The following is a 21,165-nucleotide window of genomic DNA, read 5'->3' on the forward strand; positions in this document are numbered from 1 at the left end:
TTTTACAGCAAAAAGCAGGCGAGTCCTTTGAATGCGGCTGTCTGTAAGGCATACTGTGGGCTGACTCCACTTAACTTGAAGGATCGATCTTTCAATCCTCTGCATGGGGTGAAGTCGGATCAAGAGCTGATCGATGAATCGAAGTTGAAAGCAATGCACGGTAAACACGTGAATTGTCTTTGGCAGCCATTGTCGATTTGCATTTGTCGAACAGATGGATTTCTGCTGCAGCACTGTTTGCTGAGATGGAGGGATTCATGTGTGCCATTCAGGACGGCGTGGTCGCTACCCGAGCTTATAAAAAGCTCATCATGACAGAACGGATGGAGAACGACCAGTGCAGAATGTGTGGTTCTGCGTTAGAGACATTGGGCCATCTCATTTCTGGCTGTACTGTTATGCTTACAGCATGTATTGGACCGGCAAGTTCTGACTGATCGCCATACTCCATATGACAAGCCTGAGGTGCTGTTGGTTGACAAGACGGGTCGCTCGCGTATATTATTGTGTTGATTGTCGGAAATGTTTTCCTTTAGGGAAGATGTGTCATTGTAGAAGCATATTAATTAAGGAAGCGCCAGATTTTTGGTTATTGCATAAAGAGATCCATTGGGGTTTTTTCCCCAATGTTTTTCTGCCAGAGTCACTGCAGCTATCCCCAAACCGTTCAATGTAGAAATACTTAACACTAACACTATACAACGGGTACATTAGACTACTAACATTAACATTTCAACTATAAGTATCAAGTAGCAAAAATTCTAGTTAAACTTCTCAAGTCTTTTTTCCATGTCGCTATGCGAATTGAAAGAAAATATAAAGTTTCCAAATTGAAGTTCGGGTCCATATTTACTTTGAATTTTTGCATTTCATTGGGTTTATGATTATCTGATATGACTTCTTTTGTGAGTTTGTTTGTTTCGTTCTTTCACTTCTATACAGAATAGATTCTTTCCTTATAATAGCAATAGTTGAACACACCCTTCGTCATGGAGGAAACATTATGTTCTCTTTCAACATTATGGTTTTGTGAAACAAAATAATAGTGTCTTGGTATTATGCTAACTTCTCCACTTACAATTACTTCTCCTTGTAGCTTAGCTTAATCGTAAATATTTGATCGATTCTATAATTTTTTATATAATTTATCTAATCATACTTTATACTCGATTATTTATTGAGCTCATTAAAAACACGAGTACATTGATGCTTGGGTTCGTTACATTTAAAAGTGGTGATACTTACTTCGCTATGAGCGGGGCTTTTTGGTAATTCACTCAAATTTGCAATAATTCTCGCTACAGTAAACGGGCTTTGGTTTAGATACGAGTATTCTTGTTGCATCTTTTTTAGTACGATATGTGCCCGAAAGTGTATCTTTTTTACAAAAACTACGTTACTTTTAATTTTTTTCAGTTTTTAGTAGTTTTACTTTGACATACATCATAATCTAAATAGCGCACTAGTACGGAAGATGATACAAATTTTGTAGGAGAGCTGGGATTTCAGATTTAGCAAATTTAGGTTTCGCATTTCAATTCAGGATTGTTATCACAAAACAAAATTCATTACACAACGAAATTTTGCATTTCTTTTATATTCTTGCCATCATTATGCAACTAATGTTATCTTAAAATACTTCTTGTTGGCAGAATAGCATTTTTTTCCGAAAATGAGTGTTTTTCTCTACTGAGCGATTCACTTTCATAAGGGTTCATTCCTTCGTCATTTTAATCTGATTTTATTATTTATAATTATCTACTTATGAATTAAAATTTTATCACCTAACACTTCAATCAGATTTCTTCAATTCAACATATGCAGACCGCGCAAATTAGGTTTACTTCTGATAAAGTTATTTTTCCGTAGGTCATGCGTAGTCCTCGGAGAAACGTACATTGTGGCGCGTAGGAGGGTGTGCAGGAGCATTAGCGCTGATAGTTTTTGAAACGGATGTTTGTTGTCTGAAAAGAAAGATTAAAATGGGCAAATTAGTACTACAATAAGCCACGAGAGATGGAATATACAAAGAGAGATGCAAGAATGTGGTACCCTCAATGGAATGACATTGGGCCTTATTTAGCTGTCCTCCGTTTTTTTCTTTGAGTTAAATTTTTAAAAAAATAACAATTAAGGAAGCTACAAAGAATGTTAGGAACTATTATCATGAAATTGACAACGAGATTGAGTACGAAGGGGAGTGCCTAGCTTTAAGGAACAACCACCAAAAATCGGTCAACGACAGAAACAATAAGAGTTTTGACCCTATGGTGAGACGTTTCGAGCGATACCATTACCGTCTGGTTGTGGATAAAATCCGGCTCGAAGACGAGGCAGATCCTGCCTGAGATGGAGCGATGGCGTAGGTTAGGACGCCAGACAGCTTTTAGGGATATCTAATTGGTGGACCTCGGCGCAAAACCGGGATGTCTGGAGTTTCTTATTCAGACAGGCCTAGACCGAATACTGGTTGTTGCGCCGTTGATGATGATGATGATGACAGAAACCGCAATGTAGAGTTAAAAGATATTCGTAGGAGCCCGAGCAGATACAGTGCAGTATTGGGAAAAACTCAACCCCAAATAACTCCCAGAAATTTTCCGCAAGCTGAGCAATACACTGGTCAGGGGGGTATGCCAGGGGTGAAGGCAGGACTCAGGAAGCCCGCCATTAGCTATGCTAGTGCGGTCAAGGGCATTCGACTGGCATACTGCCAAAAATGTTTCCCGAGCAAGTATTCACTTGTGAGGAGCAGGAAGCCATCAAAGACCTTGTCGTCAGGCACATGTGCAAGGGATGGACTCCGAACCTTGTATTCACCCGGATATATTTTCGACCAGGTCTTATACTGGTGGACTGCACGACGGAAGACACTGCAGAGTGGATTAGGGCCATAGTTCCTAAATTGCCAGGCTGAGAAGGGGCAGAATTGTCAACATGTGCTGGGGATGATATACAAGGAGCGCACTTGGTGACAGTCCCAAAAGGCGCGACAATAGAAACGGAAGATCTTATGGGCCTCCTAATCGCTAAGAATCTACATTCGCGACTATGGAGAGTCTTCAGAAGAGAGGTGGATTGAAAGGGTAAACTCCTCACGATCGGGGTAGATAACCGATTCCTGGAGGCAATTAAATGTCGGAGTTGCCATATCAACTACCGACTTGGTAACATACCCGAAGAAGACACCGTGTGATGAGCATACCGAGGTCCCCGAAGAAGTTTCGAAAGCCATAGAGACGGAAAGGACTGGATCAAACAGGGAAGTTGAACTTCTGCCCAGTAAAGAACAGAAGCTGGACGACCTGTACCTAGGACCGTAGGGCTTAGGGTGAACAGCGACCCGCAGGAAAGCGCCATGTCGTAGGAGGAGGGATACTCCGACAGTGGAGAAGAACTCCAAACAATAACGGAGCCAATGACCAGCACCAGATAAACATCCACCATACGAAAGCTGCATCTCCGGTAATTGCAAGGGCAAGTTCCAAAGAGAACATTGGAATTGTGCTAGCTCAGGAGCCCTAGGTATACCGGGGGCAGATTCGCGGTGTGCAAGGAGGAAGCATGCAGGTAATTTCGGACTTCTTTTGTGAAAAGCCAAGAGCTTGAATAATTCTTAAACGTAATTGAAAATATATATGTCTTTCAGAGTTCCTGACTGGGGACCTTGTGGCCATCCAAGTTTCCTTGGAAGCCGCGAGGAGCACTCAAGAGGCAGTCGTGGCATCGGGATACTTCCCAGGAGACGAAATCCGGGCTCCATCAGAACAAGCTGCAAAAGTGATGAAGTGTGAGAATAGGGCGTTCCCACTTCTCCTCGACTGCGATGCCAACGCCCATCACGAAGTCTGGGGAAGCAGCGACACCAATCGAAGAGGTTCTTGAATTTATTTTTAGCAATAAGTTAGAAATATATAAGTTAGGGAACACTCCATTATTTGTGACCAGCACTAGACAATAGGTACTAGACATAACCCTAGGAAATACTCTAGTCAACGGGGTGGTCAGGAATTAGAGGGTGTCGGATGAACCCTCTATGTCTGATCTCAGGATAATCAGATTCGATATTGAGGGTAACTCCGAAATAAAAAGAATAATAAGGAATCCCAGGAGAACGAATTGGGAATCCTATGCAACGCAGTTGAGCAACAACATGGCCCATCTTCAAGGGGGCGGTGACATCAGGAGTGAACTGGAACTAGAAACGGTGGTGGAAAACCTTAACACAGTCGCCATTGACGCATATAAGGCTAGCTGTCCGGCTAAGACAGTTAAGTCATCAAGAAATGTACCATGGTGGCCAGAATGCGAACAGAGGCATCAAAACTCTTCAACCGGGCAAAACAAACCGGGGGCTGGCAGAGGTACAAAAAATGCACTGACGCGATCAGGGAAGCAAAACGGAAGAGCTTCAGGGATTTCTGTGAAGGGATCGAAAAGATCACAGAAGCAACCAGGCTTTACAAGGCTGTAACCAAAGATGGGGCAATGTCTTCTGTCTGTTTGAAGAAGGAAGATGGGACATTTACCGAGAATGAGGAGGACAGGGTACACTTGCTTCTCAGGACTCATTTCCCGGAGTCCTACCCCACGGTGGCACGGTGGAGAAGGTCATAGATAACTATATTAGAGCTAACGTTCTAAAGCGTAATCCCCAACATCACTATCAACACGCTTACCGGGCAGGACGGTCAACTGAGACTGCTCTGAATCAGCTAACAGATGTATTACGGGATGCTATAGAAACAAAAGAAATGGCTCTGTGCGCGTTTTTGGATATCGAAGGAGCATTCGACAACACATCGTATACAGAGATACAAGATGCCCTGAGGCGCAAGGGAGTGAGAAATACCCTGGCATTCTGGATGGGCGAAAGTAGGCAAATATAAGTATTGACAAGTACAAATTCTATTGTCATGACCACTACTCAAGGTTGTCCACAGCGCGGGATACTATCGCCGCTTATGGAGAGAATGGTAGTGGACGAACTCCTGGACGTGCTAACAAATGCTCTCATACAAGTCCAGGGTTACGCGGACGGCATTGTTCTAATCTGTAGGGGCAAATATGAAGATACCCTATATGATAGAATCCAAACTGGACTAAGGGTTACTAGTGCCTGGTGCAGAAAGGTGAGATTGCGGATCAATCTAGCCGAAACCACCATAGTACCATTCACTAAGGGGTAACTTAGATCACCTGAGAGCCATAAGGTTACATGATATGAAGGTGAAACGAGAAACAGAAGTCTCATATTTGGGAATTACGTTAAATCAAAAATTACTCTGGAAGACACATGTCGGAAAGCTACGAGGGCGTTGATGACTTGTAGGTTCATAGCAGGAAAAAAATACTACTTTGGATACATACTGCAATAGCAAGGCCAATGATTGGAGCGGTAATCTGGGCAGAAAGAACCGAACTCAGTATACAAGCCAGGGAATTACATAAGCTTCAAAGAGTGGCTTGCGTGTGTATCAGTGGGGCAATCCGGACATGCCCAACGGCATCCTTCTGGGATTAACCCCTCTCCATCAGCACATACAGATGCAGGCTAGGCGGCCAATATTCAGATCACCGGGAGTATCAGTGAGGCTGCCTAAACCGAAGGAAGATTGATATTCTTTCTAGACGGTATCCCGAATTATTGGTACCAAGGGATAACATGACAACGAGGTTTCACTTCGATAAGAAGTTTGAAACACGTTGGGGTAACAAGGCAAACTGGGAGAGCGTGGCTGCGACATACGGCTTTAACTAGCAACTGATTACTTGATACACTGACGGATCCCTTACAGCAGAGGGAGCGGGATCCGGTGTCATTGGTCCAAGGAAAATGTACTTTGAGTCAATGGGCAGGTTCCTAGCATAGTCCGGGCGGAAATATACGCCATAGACAAATGCGCCTCCTTTAATCTCCATAAGAACTACAGGGAGCAGAACATTGCTATTCTCACCGATAGCCAAGCAGCGATAAAGGCACTTAGGTCCAACCAGGTGAACTTATGGGAATGCTTTGAGAGACTGAATACACTCGGATCGTCCAACAAGGGCTGGATATTTTGGGTTCCAGGCCATGCTGGGTTAGGGTCCGATTCATAGTCGGAATTCTCACTGGTAACTGTTGGCTAAACTATCACCTAGGGAAGCTAGGGATATCTATGGACACTGCCTGCAGGTTTTATGTGGAGTGTGATAAAACCTCTATAATCGACCTGGGACAGTGTCCGGCACTTGTGCAAAGTAGGTCGAAGCATCTGGGAGAACACTTAATACCAGATGCAAAGTTGAAAGTTTTGGAAGTAGGGAACATACTAAAGTTCTTGACGGTTAAAGGCTTGCTTGAGATACTATGATCAATAGATACACTCTATCCAGTAAAAGGGGTACAATAGTTCTTTAAGGACGCGGTACGACTTTTCCTTAACAGAAGATAGACAGACATCTATTAGCTTCGGTTATTGCGGCATCCATTTCCCCTTATAGGTGTTGCGGAGGGCTGTGTTGTGAATGGTTTCAGTATTCACTCTCACCTGATTGTTAGAGGGGATTGTAGGTGGTGTTATAATCCGAGCCCGGAGTACTATGCCAATGGGATAGTGATCTGAGTCCATACTGGTTCCCCATATGTTCTGACATTCATCAAGGCTAAGAGGTGGCGGCGTTCAATCAGCACGTGGTCCATTTGGTTGAAAGTTGTCCCGCCTGGAGAGGCCCACATTTGCTTGTGGATTGCTTTCCGCGAAAACCAGTCTAGTTCCAACAACCATTTCATGCGATACTGCTAATTGAATAATGCGCAGTCTTTTATCATTTGTATTTCTATGTAAGCTACTTGATCCGACGTATCGCCTGAATACGGGCTCCGTCCTTACTTGACTGTTGAAATTTTCAAGTATGATTTTGATATTATACTTGGCACAGACTTGGAGAGTCCGCTCGACTGCTTCGTAGAAAGTACCCCTCTCCGACTCAGCAGTCACCCCTGTAGGAGCGTGATCGTTAATGAGGCTTATATTTCTAAACTTGCCTCGCAAGCGCAGAGTGCATAGCCGTTCGTTTGTGTTTTCAAAGCCGATAACAGCAGGTTTTATTTTTTGGCTGACTAAGAAACCTACTCCGAGCACATGATTTATTGGATGGCAGCTATAATATATGGTGCGGTGACTCTTCTCCAGGAAACCGGTCCTTGTCCAACGCATCTCCTGCAACGCTGTTACATCAGCCTTATATTGGGACAGGGTATCGGCTAGCTGTTTGGTAGCTCTATCTCTGTACAGGGAGCGCACGTTCTATGACAAAGTGCACAAATCGTTACTGGGTTCGTCGTTGTAGAGTCCATCCTTTCCGAGGCTCCTGTTGTGGCTTCGTCACGCTGGTTTTCCGTTCCGTTCCAGGCCTACCCAACCGCCAACCTGGACGACCAGTTGGTACAATTTGTCCCGTTTTTAGGCGCGGGAGACTCATCTTCATTCTTCTCCGTCTGCAGCTTTTCGTTAAAAAAGATCTCCCAGCGGTCACCGCGTGGAGGTGGGGATAGGGTTTGGTAGTAGAGCTGTTGGTGTTGATTCAGCAGGTGTTTCCCAGGTTGTATGCTCCATCGTGGGTACCAATCCACGTTTCGCCCTGGGATATATAGTACCCTTTGACCAACATGTTAGCCACGAATAGACTCGATCGACTTTCTTTATGTGGACTTATATTATCAAAAATATTCACTTATCACCTCCTTCGTTTATGAAATATAAGAACATTTACAATATTCCTATATCATCTTTGGGGGTGTGAATTCATCATTGTTTAGGTATAGTAGTTTTTTAACATCCACCAGTAGATAACTGAGCGACTTTACTAGCGCTTTGCTCCTCAGAAACTATAAAAGGTATCATCTTAAGATGTGATACCAAAACTTTCGGAAGAATGAGATATACTATAAAAGTAGAGGCAGAACCTGCCTTTTCCCTTCTAAGTAATAAAAGTGTCAACAACTTTTTGCTGAAATTAAAACCAACTCCTCTTAATCTTTTAATTACTCCATCCAGCCGTCTTGGAAGTGAGGTCTCCTACAGGGAATTCTTATTTTACGCTTTTTTCTTCTAAGTGGAACGTATTTCCTGTGCACCGGAATAAGGGTTCGACATTTCCTTCCTTCTCTCCAGCGAAAAAAGAAAGTTTGCAGCGAACATACTTCCCAACTTTGTTGCCATCCTCTAGGTCGTCCTCAACTTCCCTTAGTTGAGTGAAACGCGCCGGTTAAATTCATTTGGGAATCGTCTGATAACCCGTAACTTAATAATAGCCAATCAATTTCGCGATGCTAATGGCCTAACTATATTGGATTACACTCCGCGTCTCCCGACGGAGCATTGGGGTGGGTTTTCATTTTGGTTTTCTCGCATAACCTTCTGTTGGCATTTTCAATGGGCTGGGGGTGGTAGTTCCGGGTTGTCGTGTGTGGGTTGTAACCATTATTTTAATGGAGTGCGCTGTGTAGTTTGAGATACACTTTGTTGGTGGATCAGATTTTAGATTGTCGTGGAGTTTTTATTACAATTGATCTGGTGGGAAGTACAAATCTAATTTAGGAAGTAAATAAGAGATTCTGGAACGCAATTCAGCAGGGAAAAATATGAATTTCATTTCCTAGATTTTTTCCAGAGATCTTATCGATACAAGTTGCTATTTATTGTAACCAACGTTTTACTTTCTCCTCCTTCTATGCATCAATATAATAGTTCGATATTTTGGATTCCAGACAACACGAATTTCTACCTCGAATTCAATTAAAACAAGTCGGGAAACCGGAAGCTGGGCGCTTCAGGTATGGAAGGTTTTGTTTGCTTCTTCTGTGAGTATATTTGAGTGTAGATCTATCCCATTTGTACGTAGGCCATTATGTATATACATTTTGCATGTCTGACTACCCACTTTAGTTTGATATTGGTATTTAGTTGAAGTAAATTTGCACGGTAAAGTCAACTTTGAGCTACTGTAACTTTGTTACTAATAGAATGATTTTGATCAAACTTGGGAATAATATGCTTCATATTATATTTTATACCACTACCGACTCTTATAACTCTAGGATAAACTTAAGGGAGGTTTTACTCTATTTCTCCAAAAATATGGTAACATACTATTATTAACTTAATTTGAACAGATATCGATATGGAGAGTATTTTGAGGCCTGGGCACCATACAGAGGCACTTTCAAGTTTTTTTTCAGATTTTTCGATTGGGTAGTTTCTGAGAATGGGTACGTTAAAGAAATCATCAATTTTCACCGCTCCCAGTTCCCGCCTTTTTAACAAATCTCAAAACTAAGACCGGCTTCGAAAAGTACCAATTAAGACCTTTCATTTTCATGCCCCACATGACTATATTTGGTGAAAAGAATTTTTACACCCCCCCTTTTACATGTATGGGAACCCCCCTAAATCTCAACGTAGAAGGATATCACCCACTGCATGTCTGGGGGTCTACAGGTCCCACCTTTTCATCAAATTTCGTGTCAATCGGTATAGCCGTTTCTGTGCCTATGACAGACAGATAGACAGACAAAGAGACAGACAGACAGACAGGTCAAAACAGACACCTCGTTAATGAAGCTAGGTAAAAGTGTGAACCGCATAAGGCGAACACAGAAGGGCGACCTATTGCTGGAATTCAAACCAGGCGAAAACAAGTCAGAAGAAGAGGCAGCAGAAGTAAAGCTCAGTCAAAATCGTGTGGTTATTGAGTGTAAAGACTTGGACGAGATCACAACGAAGGAAGAAATTTGTCAAGCGCTACGATTCCAGTTGGGAATACAGTCGGTCCAGGAGCGAGATATTCTACGGCTGAGGAAGGCATATGGCGGCACACAAACTGCGTCCATAAGCCTAACACTTGAAGCGGCCAAAAGGGCTATCACAGCCAGTAAAGTTCGGATTGGCTGGGTCGTCTGCCGACTACGAGAGCAGATAACTCTGAAAAGATGCTTCAGGTGTTTGGAATTTGGGCACGTGGCGAAGAAATGTACTAGCGTTCACGATAGGTCCGACCTGTGTCGTAAATGCGGAAATAAAGGCCAGATTGCAAAAGCCTGCGAAGAAAAACCCAATTGTCTGTTCTGCAGGCAAACAAACGACATTGACAGCGCCCATGTCACAGGCAGCAGCACATGTCCGGTGTATAGGAAGGCGATCAACACTATGCGCAAATGGGGTTCCTACAGCTAAACCTGAACCATTGCCAAGGGGCTCAGGACCTGCTCTCCCAGACGATATTGGAAAACAAAATCGACGTTGCTATTATCTGCGAGCAGTACAAAAACCTAGACAGTGGCTCCAAGCCTTACGACAGAGGAGTTCCATTCTTTGGTGGAGAGGCTAGCAACAGACGCACACAACCATAGTCCTAAGATAGTGGCTGGAGATTTCAACGCATGGGCTGAAGAATGGGGCAGCCGAGAAACGAACGCAAGAGGACGAATATTACTCGAAGCTCTTTCTCGTCTGAATCTTGTAGTGGCTAACACTGGATGCGTTAACACTTTCCGTAAGAGAGAAATGGGGTCCGTGATAGATGTCCCTTTTGTTAGCGATGTTTTAGCTAAGGATCTGCAGTGGTATGTCAGTAACGAATATACACATAGCGACCACCAGGCCATCATTTTTTAAATCAGACATGGTAAACGAGTGAAACGGTCTCGGACGAGAGCTGAAAGGTGGGCAGCTAATAGGTTTGAGGAGGAGATTTTCAGAGAGGTTCTGCAGTAAAATACACCGCTTGAAGGAAGCGCAGAAAATAAAGCTCTGCAGATTGGCGAGAAGTTGCGACGAGCATGTGACGCATCCATGCCAAGGTATGCTGTATCACAGAAGCGAGTTCCGAACTTTTGGTGAAATTCTGAAATCGGAGAATGCCTCAAGGCCAGAAGGCGCAGTCAGCGAAATAGAAACTGATCTGGATACGAGCAATTACATGAAGAATATAAAAACGCTCGGAAGAAACTACATGTCGCCATCATGAAAAGTAAAAGCGAACACTTTAAGCGACTGTGTAATGAAGCTGACACGAACCCCTGGGGTGGCGCCTATAAAACCGTAACATCGAAAGTTAAAGGCAAACGCTCCCCACTGATCTCTTCCCCTACTCTGCTTGATGAAATAGTAACGGATCTTTTCCCACAGAATGTGAGTACCGCTAACCTTCCCACTGTCGAGATAGACACCGCCGAAGTCCCCATGGTAAGCGAAAAGGAGGTCCTCGAAGCTGCGGGTAAAATTGTTGGAAATAAAGCACCTGGCTTGGATAGCATCCCCAATAAAGCTTTGAAGGCAGCAGTCAAAATAGCTCCAAATATGTTTGCCGAGGCGTTCACCACATGCCTTAAAGAAGGAGTATTTTCTACACAATGGAAGAAGCAGAAATTAATTCTAGTCCCCAAGCCAAACAAACCTTTGGGTGAAGCTTCGTCCTACAGGCCGATATGCCTCCTAAATAATACTGGCAAACTATTGGAACGAGTAATCTATAACAGATTAATTCGAATTGTCGAAAAGGATGGCGGTCTCTCCGAAAATCAGTTCGGTTTTCGAAAGGGGAGGTCTACAACGGATGCACTTGTCCTAGTAGCTAACACAGATAAGACCGCACTTGACGAGGGCAAATGTTGTGCAGTGATCACACTTGATGTGAAGAATGCCTTCAATTCCGCTAGATGGAGCAAGGTACTTGAGTCCCTAATTAACTTAGGCGTGGCGAAGTACCTGGTGTGTATTGTTGCCGACTTCCTAATCGATAGGACTCTGTGCTGCGAATCAGATGAAGGAATGAAATCATACCAAACGACATGCGGAGTTCCACAAGGGTCTGTCCTAGGGCCACTCTTGTGGATTATTATGTATAACGGGGTACTAACCCTAGACCTTCCTACTGGTGTGGCCTCCATTGGTTTCGCGGACGATATTGGTGTGACGGTTGTTGCACGCCTTCTCGAGGAAGCCGAGCTCTATGCAAATGAAGCAGTCTATGAGATTAAATCCTGGTTAGAGAATGCCGGTCTACAGCTCGCAGAGCATAAGACGGAAGTAGTACTTATTACCAAGCGGAGAAAGTGCACTTCCATGAAGATCAAAGTTGGAACGCAAACGATTTATTCCAAGCCTGCACTTAAGTACTTAGGTGTAATGATTGACCAGAGGTTGAATTTCAGATTGCATGTGGAGGGTGCAGCAACCAATGCATATAACATCGGAGCGCTGGTTGCGAGAATGCTACCAAATATAGGTGACCCAAGGCCGAGCTGTCGACTCCTTATTTCAAGGGTGGTCAGTTCGATCCTACTGTATGCAGCCCCAGTATGGGCAGATGCACTGGAAAATATAAGAAATAAGAAAAAGATTGGAGCTGCGTATCGCATAAGTGTACTCCCAACATGTAGCGCTTACAGAACAATTTCTAATGAAGCAGCTTGCGTAATAGCAGGAATGATCCCGATTGAGATTCTGGCGACAGAAATACAACGACTTTACGATCGAACGTACCTCACCGGAGAATCTCCTGCCCTTCGGCGACAGTTCGCACGAGCTGAAACTGTCGCGGAATGGCAAGAGAAGTGGGACGAGTCAGAAAAAGGCCGTTGGACTGTGAGTCCAATCCAATCATATGGGATATCCGGAAATGGATCGAGCGACCTCACGGCGAAGTAGGTTTCGACCTAACTCAATTTTTGAGCGGACACGGAGGCTATCGAGCATATCTGTATCGATTTGGGCGTGATGATTCGCCATATTTCCCACAGTGTGCAAACATTCCAGAGGACGCAGAACACGTCCTTTTTCATTGCCCCAGATTCGAAACCCAAAGGGCTACATTAGAAGCTAGAACCGGGGAGCACACCCGAAAATATCATGGAGCTTATGGTGACAGACAGACGGACAGACATGCAGCTCCTGTCTGGGCATCGTCTTTGAAGGTGGAAGCAAACAGAAGAAAAATCGCAGCCCCATACCGATTGAGTGCATTGCGAACCTCATGCGCTTACCGTACAAATTCAGATGAAGCAGCTTGTGTGATAGCAGGCATGATCCCCATCGACATCTTGGCGAACGAGGGTCGACGCCTCTATGACCCATGATATGCAATCATCGAGTCTTATACCAATCGTCGTAGACGGGGGACTTAATTTTAAGTAGCACATAGAGCGTACTTGTAAAATAGCATCCACCACGAGTACTGCTCTGGCAAGGATGATGCTGAACTTAGGAGGCCCGCGGCATACTTGCAGGCTGCTCATAGCAAGGGTGGTGAGTTCTATCATGCTGTGTGCAGTCCCGGTTTGGGGAAAAGCACTGCAGGTTTTGAGGCAGGTTTACAGAAGAACATCCTTAAGGGTGTGTTCTGCTTTCACGACCGTCTCAGATGATGAAGCGTTCGTCATCTCGGGAATGATGCCGATTGACATCCTGGCAACCGAAATGATGAGCATTTATAACACCAGGTCCATCTCTCCCTTATCTTAGGTTAAAAAAGCCGAAAGGGAGGGATCCATAAACAGATGGCAACAACGATGGGACCAGTCAGAAAAGGGTCGTTGGGCTTACAGGTTGATCCCTTCCATCGGGGAGTGGCTGGAGAGAAAACATGGGGAAATCAATTACAATCTCACCCAGTTTCTCACCGGCCATGGAGGATACCGTCAATACCTGTACAGGTTTAAAGTGGACACCTCGCTTAATTGTCCAAACTGCGACGGGGTCCCAGAGGATCCAGCGCACGTTTTCTTCCAGTGTCCTAGGTTCGTGGAAGAAAGGAGGAACCTAGAGGAAACTCGACGTGAAATGCTATCACCGGAAAATTTTGTCCGCAGAATGGTAGCCTATTAGGAAGAATGGGATGCGATCAATTCCACGATCGTTGTAATCCAGGATAAACTGCGAAAAGCAGAAGAATTGAGGAAGACGCGGTTACGAAACCCGCGGGTAGACGAAAGGAGACCTAACTAAAGTAAGCTAACTCCGCCCAGTGATGTAATACCTAAAGGTGGTTCCACGGGGTAGGGGGGGGGGGAGTCGGGGGAGGTTTTAGTGGGAAAAAATCCCACACTCGGGCGTGCCCAGGCCAGAGTCTTTTGAAGATTTCCACCTCCTCAAAAAAAAAAACAAGAAGATAGACAGACAGACAGACAGACATTGAACCCATTTTAATAAGGTTTTGCTTTGAAAATAAAACCTTAAAAAGGATATAATGCTCACTCATGTGCGAATTCATATAAATAGGTTCTGGGAATCATGTCTCCTACTTTCAAACATAACTATGAAGCACGGTGGTTATATACAAAAAACCTTTACAGGTTAAAACGAGGGAAACAGAAAATAATTTCTGCCCGTTAAATACCCGGATATACATACATACGAGTATATTGAGATGCCTCCAAGAATACATTCCTACAAAACTGCGGTACACGAATGTGGGAAACTGGAAAATCAAAAGGACCTTCACATATTTCCTTTTGTTGATTTTCGAAACAATCCTGATCATCCTAGGGGCAGGCGAGAGCTATGTATATTTTGTAACCGAAATGGGGGCATATAGGTATACCCACATATGTATATTGAAAAACATACATTGCTCCACCAATAATTTATCACATGTGAAAAATTTTAATTAATTGTGTAATTCGTGAAAAAAAAATGTAGTTGACCAATGTAAATGTAACGAGTAACGAACAGTGAAGAAAAATGCGGATATAATGGAATTGTTCATCGATGTCCTGTTGAAAAATTGAGAGCTCCAATAAAAATGATTTTTCGCAACGGTGGGTGTTAAAATGTTCAGTGAAGTTAATTTTTATTGATTTGCGATCATATTGGGTAGAAGGGCTGTTAGTTTAGCAACGAGTGCTCCCTTTGTAACTTTATAGTGGGTCGGTCTGGTTGCCATTGACGATTGAAATTTGGGTTTTTTATTGGAATGAGTTCATCTGGTCCTTTGGGGATTCCAGAAGATTCTCGTGGTTGAAAGAACCATTTGAGGATTATTCAATACCTTCTCAAGCTTAGAGGTGAAATCGAGGGAGGTAAAGCTTCGGTTCTTCGTATTTATCATTTTGAAGTTTTGGTTAACGTTTCAGTAACAATCGAGGCTAGCGTAGGTAGCGTAGGCCCCAGAGCGAAACGTGGATTGGTACACACGATGGAGCATAAAAGCTAGGAAACGCCTGCTGAACCAGCGCCAACAGCTCTACTACCCAACCCTATCTCCACCTCCACTTGATGATTTCTGGCAGTTCTTTCTTAATGAAAAACTGCAGACGAAGAAGGATGGAGGTGAGTCTCGCGCTTAAAAACGGGACAAATATTGCCAATTGGTTGAGCTCTTTGAAGAATTGCTCAACAACCAAAATATCGGCGGGTTCAATGTCCCGTCAACTGAAAACGACGGAGAAATACTGCTACCATCAAGCATTGAAGAAACAGTTTATGCAATCCATTGGCTTGAAAATCATAAATTGCCAGCAGCCGAATTACAAAAGAACTGGTTAAATAAGGAGGCGACCATGATGATTGGCAATGAGGCATAATTTGCCCTATATATAAAATCGGCTTCGTTTTTCCGTCTTTAAAGTCACTTCTCCGCTCGTCTGTGAACTCGAAAAGTACAGAGAGCAACCGCACCAGGCGCGGAAGTTTTACCAACAAGTCAGCAGAATGAAGCCTTACACATCTCGATGTTCATCCTGCCGTGACAAAGAGGGAAATCTGATTTCCGACAGAATGGGAATATTGGGGTGATGGGTTGAGTACTTTCATGAACTACTGAACAACCAGAATATCAGCGAGTTGAAGGTCCCACCAACTGAGGACGACGGGCAAATGCTGCCACTACCAAGTATAGAAGAAACAATCCGTGCAATTCATCGGATTAACAATCATAAGTCGCCAGGAGCCAATGGAATTACAGCCGAATTGGTTAAATATGGAGGCGACCAATTACACCAAGTGGTTCATCAACTTGTGCAAAGAGGCATTATTTGTCTCATACATAAAAAGGGAGATATCACACAGTGCAGCAATTATAGAGGTATTATATTGCTGAATACTATCTATAATATATTCTCCCCTATCTTGCTAGGCCGGATAACCCCATACGCCCAGAACATCATAGGCTTACCAAAGAGGCTGGAACAGATTAGATTCGCCCGGTGACCCCCATTGACGGGATCGCGGACGGTTTGCTTCGCTTAACCCGCGTGGTTTCAGCTGGGGGTGGGGTCACGTGACGGAATATCGGAGGGGCGAATCTGAGTACCACCGCGAATTCACCTCTGCCGCCGCATTGAACAGCTGTGGGAATAGCTGACCGCCTGATAGGAGAACGAGGTGATATATTTTTGTTTTACGTTGGGGGAAAACTTAACCCCGGAAAAGGATTGCTACTCTCCAAGTAGTAAGAAATCATAGACTTCGAATCCACCCGCGACTTTGAGAAATCAGGTCATAGTGGGGGCACCGATTTTGGAGGTTTCGATTGTTGATGAAGGAGTGAGCACTGAGTAAATACAATCCGAACTTGCAACTCGACGCATTCAATGCAGTGGGTATTTTTGCCTGTTGTCCAGTCGCCACTGTTGGCAAGTGGTGCTTCTTGTGACCGTCGACAATTCTACGAGGTAGTGGTATTTAAAGGACCGTGCCGGGTAGCGTTGAGTGAAGGTGACATCAGGAGCGGTTCAGGGATCTACGACACGAGATGTTTCATGAAACCCATTTGGTTGGGTACGTGGATCATGTTGCATCAGCGGTTACTGCACGTACAGTGGAGAAAGCTCAGCGCTCCTTCGAGTAGATTCGCATCACCGCAGACAAGACTGCGGCTGCCGGCTTATGCCTAGTGCCGAGGGTCCTTGAAGCAGGAGGAGGAGTGCGGTTCAGTTCGTCCTCCTTTACGTTCCGAAGTATGGACCGACTCTTTCAGGAAGGAAATCTGCTGTAAACGACCAGCTGAAGGAAAAGGACAAGGCGTTCTGCGAATTGCATCTGCCTATCGTACTGTTTCGGAGCTAGCTGTAATGATGACAGTGGGAGTTACTCCGTTCCCTCTACATACTGCCGAGCGGAGAAAAAGCGAAATAAGGAAGTCTGCGCATAGCAGCAATCTTGGGAAAGAGAAGACCTACGGCAGTGGTGCAATCGGAATCACCGGACTTGGGTATATTTACTCTTACCTGCACATAAGCGGAAAATCACGCTTGCCCGACTGTTTTTATTGCAAAGACGTGGTGGCTGATGCTTGCCACGCCTTTTTTTCTGCAGAAGGTAGGAGCACTATCGTAATCACCTTTCGAAAGAAGGGTGTCTTGCGTCCCCGGACACCATAATTGAGGCAATGCTGCAAATATAGCACTCGTGGAGGAGACTGGCCAGTGGCACTCAACGCATTTTTAAGGCGAAAACGACGGAGATGGATAAGAGAGATACCAGAATAGCTGAGGCTGCCTGAATTCACAAGGTTTTGCTTCTATACTGGATAGGCTTGCTCTGAGGTCGAATGGTTCGGGGTCAGAGTGTTAGAGTTCACTTCCGGGGAAGTGTGCTACCAATCAGAAAAAAAAGCAAAAAACAAACATTGCTAAAGCAATGTTCATATGGTAGCCTGCTTCATATTCATTCAAGGAGGCTTTCCTGTGAGCTTTTCGCATTTTGTTTTCTTTTTAAAATCGTGGATTTAAGATTGCTGTTAACCCTTCCCAATGGAATTAAAGCGAAACATATGAAAAATTCACTAAATTATCTTAACTGTCTGTATATACATATTCTACACCCAATAGGAAAATTATACCACAAAATCCTTCGAACACAATACCCAATTTCTATGGTAATTTCCATGAAAGACCATGATCTATTTGCTGCACTTCCATTATCGGTTATTATTGCGAAGAGTATTTTGCTGTTATCTCACTAATGGTTTCAAATATACCATATAACATCCATGAGTGTCCATGTACAGAGAGTCCTTATTAATTGGAGCAGAAAATAATGATGCTGTTTTGTGGATTTTCAGGCTATCTGGAGCAGCTAATGAAAATCTTGATTCATATCCCCACCACTCGAAACTAGTCATGGGAGAGAGCCATTTTCTAGTTAAGCGAGGCGTGGGTATTGGTTTCAATATTACGAAGAGTTTATGTAGGTGGTTACTACTTTATTACATGCCTTTGTAATGTAATATATTCATATACAATGTATTGAAACATGAATATCGCAACCTATTAGAGGAACATGTATACTTTCCACCATAACTCGATCAAATTGCTATACTTAATGATGATTTCTATGCTGTAATCGTCGTATTTCCTCGCTAGAGGCTGCTTTTTGAAAGGTAACTTAATTAATCTTTTGAAAAACGAACCACTAATTACCGATATTTATACGCAGAGTGTGGGGTTTTCAGCAGAATCGATATGACTGGGAACTCCTTGATAACCGCAACTGTTACCTTAGAAACATGAACAATTATCACATTCAAATCAATGTGGTTACCAATTGTGGCGAGATACACTATACCCAGTTTCGTAAATTAATCTTGATAAATTTAATATTCTATACGGAATGCGTTAAATGTTTTTTTGTTGAGTAAGCTTTGGGAACGAGACCTGTATGGGCTTGGGAACAGGAGGTGTAGGATGATACTCCCGGAGGAGAGTTTATCAGAAGAAGAAGGAAACAGGAGCCTTTCGGAACTGAAGGGAAAAAGTTAATGCGACGAGAGCCAAACAGGCTCAGACTCAGATGTCACAAAGTTTATCCCAACCAGGCTTATGTCACGCTCAAGCAGCCAGGAGTACGGACAGTAGACGTGTCTCCATAGCTGCAGTCTACATCAAATGCAACTCATCATCTGAGCAACTGGGCCAAGATTTATAAATCTTGAGCAATCTCCAGTCAAAATCTAAGTGCTTCATTTTTGGTGGCGACTTCAATTCAAGGCCCACTTCCTGGGGCGATTCGGCAAAAAATCGAAATGGGGTTACCCTCGAAACACGGATCCACAACCAAGACCCATTAAACCAGCTTGAGATTATCTTGCTCGGCACACCCACACGGTCTGAAGGTTCAGGTTCAGGTCACAATTAGCATCACAGCTGAACCTCAAAAAACTCACAGTCTCGCAAAATCTAACGGACAAAGAAATCGATGAGACCATCACTTTGGCTACCATTTTGAGCTTATCGCGGTAAAAAATTAACCGGACCAAATGACATTGCAAATATTGTCATCAAAAGCCTCCCTAGGGCATCAACGAAGTTCCTTCTTGCAGTCTTCAACAACTGCATTAACAATGGTTATATTCCCACCACTTGGAAAATAGATAAGATAGTTACCATTAAGAAAAAAACCGGCTCTCAAGAGTACCGCAGAGATCTATTTCAGGACCTACACTTTACAATATTTTTACGGCTATTACAGTTTGCCGACGATACACTCATCTTTTCGTCTAGCCTCGGGTCCGGTAAGGCAGTTAATGCTATTGCGAAGCATTTATCAGATCTCTGAATATACTACCAGATCCTTGATAGAGCTATAATCGTCGTGGATCCCTTGTCACAAGCATATTGCATGTGTTGTTTAAAAATAGACTTTGTATCTATCTTCCTTCCATGCATTTGATGGTCAGCTTGGATGGATGAGGTGATTGCATTTTCTAATTCTGGCGTAATTTCTCTTGCCGTGCTTAGTGATGAGGACCGCTCCCGTCTTTTCCTCCGCGAGTCCCAGTCCAGCACTCTGACCATAGTGGCCTCCTCTGGAATCGGAAGATTCAGAACATCATTATACATGGTGTTTCACAGCAGTGGGCCCAGTACAGAGCCCTGCGAGACACTCGCGGCGGCGGGGCCTCATCTGAAGTTTCAGTAGGTCACTAAACCTTTTTTTGGGGGTAGGGTAGGTGAATGTATTTACGCACAGATTGTTGGACTCTCGCAACGGTATGTCTTCGGACTATCAACTAAACACCACCCCCATTGTCAGAGAGCCTGGAACCGTTCTTCACATTACTTCGAGCTATCATATATCTATCTATCGAGCTAAATCAGGGAATTCCTTTTTACCAAAGGGAGGCGGAGAGGAGGAAGGGAACTCTCAGTTCAAGGAACCTCCTGTCATCCGGCCCGTCCACCGGTTGAACTCTATCTTCTTAGCAACAAGAAGGACCGGAACGTAATAGGTAACATGGCTCCACCTGTCAGCACTCTTCAGCATCTCCTCGACAATGTTGTTTGGAAAGAAATCTCCTCTGTTTAAATAGAGCTGCTGCCGAATCCCATTCTACCTTCCACAAGAAAAAAAAAATGTAATGGGAGTCGTACACAACTCCATTGCAAAACAATCCGGAGATTGTGCATTTCCAAACTTGTGCAGGTAAGAGGAGTGAGACGTCCCGAATCCATTTGGCAGTGGTACCTGGCATGTTAGAGTGCCATGAAACTGGCTCCTTGTTTCGGTACTGCTAGCTGATGAGTACTAAATCAGCTTTGGTTTCAGCAGCGAACTAAGCTAGTAACTCGTGAGCGGTTACACTCCTGTGTATATTGATTTGTAGGATCCGAATCATGGTTCTTTTCAGTTATGCTCTGAAGACTGGAACCTGCCCCGAGCTCGAGACACGGCACGGTCTCTGCATATGACGCAACTGTCCTTTTCATTGCGGTTGTTCGCTTTGTGGCCTGACTGACCACATTTACGGCATGTTACCCTTCTGTCAGATCACCGACAGGTTGTAGACGGGTACTTATAATCCAAACATCTGTAACATTTGGTTGGGGCGGCTCCGAATCGTTTTCTACACACTACCCACCCAATTCTGATTTTCCTGCACCTGTATGAGCATTAACGACTAAGGAAATCAGGAGAAGCATGTTGCGCGTATATATTATATGCCCTGAGCAGCGTTAGTTATAGCTGGGCTGTTGCTGGTAGGCATCTTGGCTGAAAAGATGTCACGAACCTACATACAGTATGCAAAATTCGTATTCGTACACCCATTTTTTTACCTATTATTTGTTATTTTTAAGTCAAATATAACATTAAGAGATAAATAAATGGTATATTATTATAGCAAATGAAGAGGTTAATTCATGTACATAATAACAAGTATAAAATATATTTTAAACTTAAT

General features: G+C 43.8%; 1 protein-coding gene across 2 annotated transcripts in view; it reads right to left on the reverse strand.

Annotated features, from left to right (window-relative positions):
* Positions 1–337: 337 nt before the first annotated feature.
* The window catches only part of LOC119660213 (neuroligin-4, Y-linked), a 329,531-nt gene continuing 308,703 nt past the window's right edge, over positions 338–21,165 (reverse strand). For both annotated transcript variants that reach the window (XM_038068648.1, XM_038068647.1), the window contains one exon: positions 338–1,964. The gene's annotated coding sequence lies outside the window, so the exon portion shown is untranslated. The remainder of the gene's footprint in view (positions 1,965–21,165) is intronic.

This window comes from Hermetia illucens, chromosome 6 (genome assembly GCF_905115235.1).
Source record: "Hermetia illucens chromosome 6, iHerIll2.2.curated.20191125, whole genome shotgun sequence".
NCBI classification, from domain to species: Eukaryota; Metazoa; Arthropoda; class Insecta; order Diptera; family Stratiomyidae; genus Hermetia; species Hermetia illucens.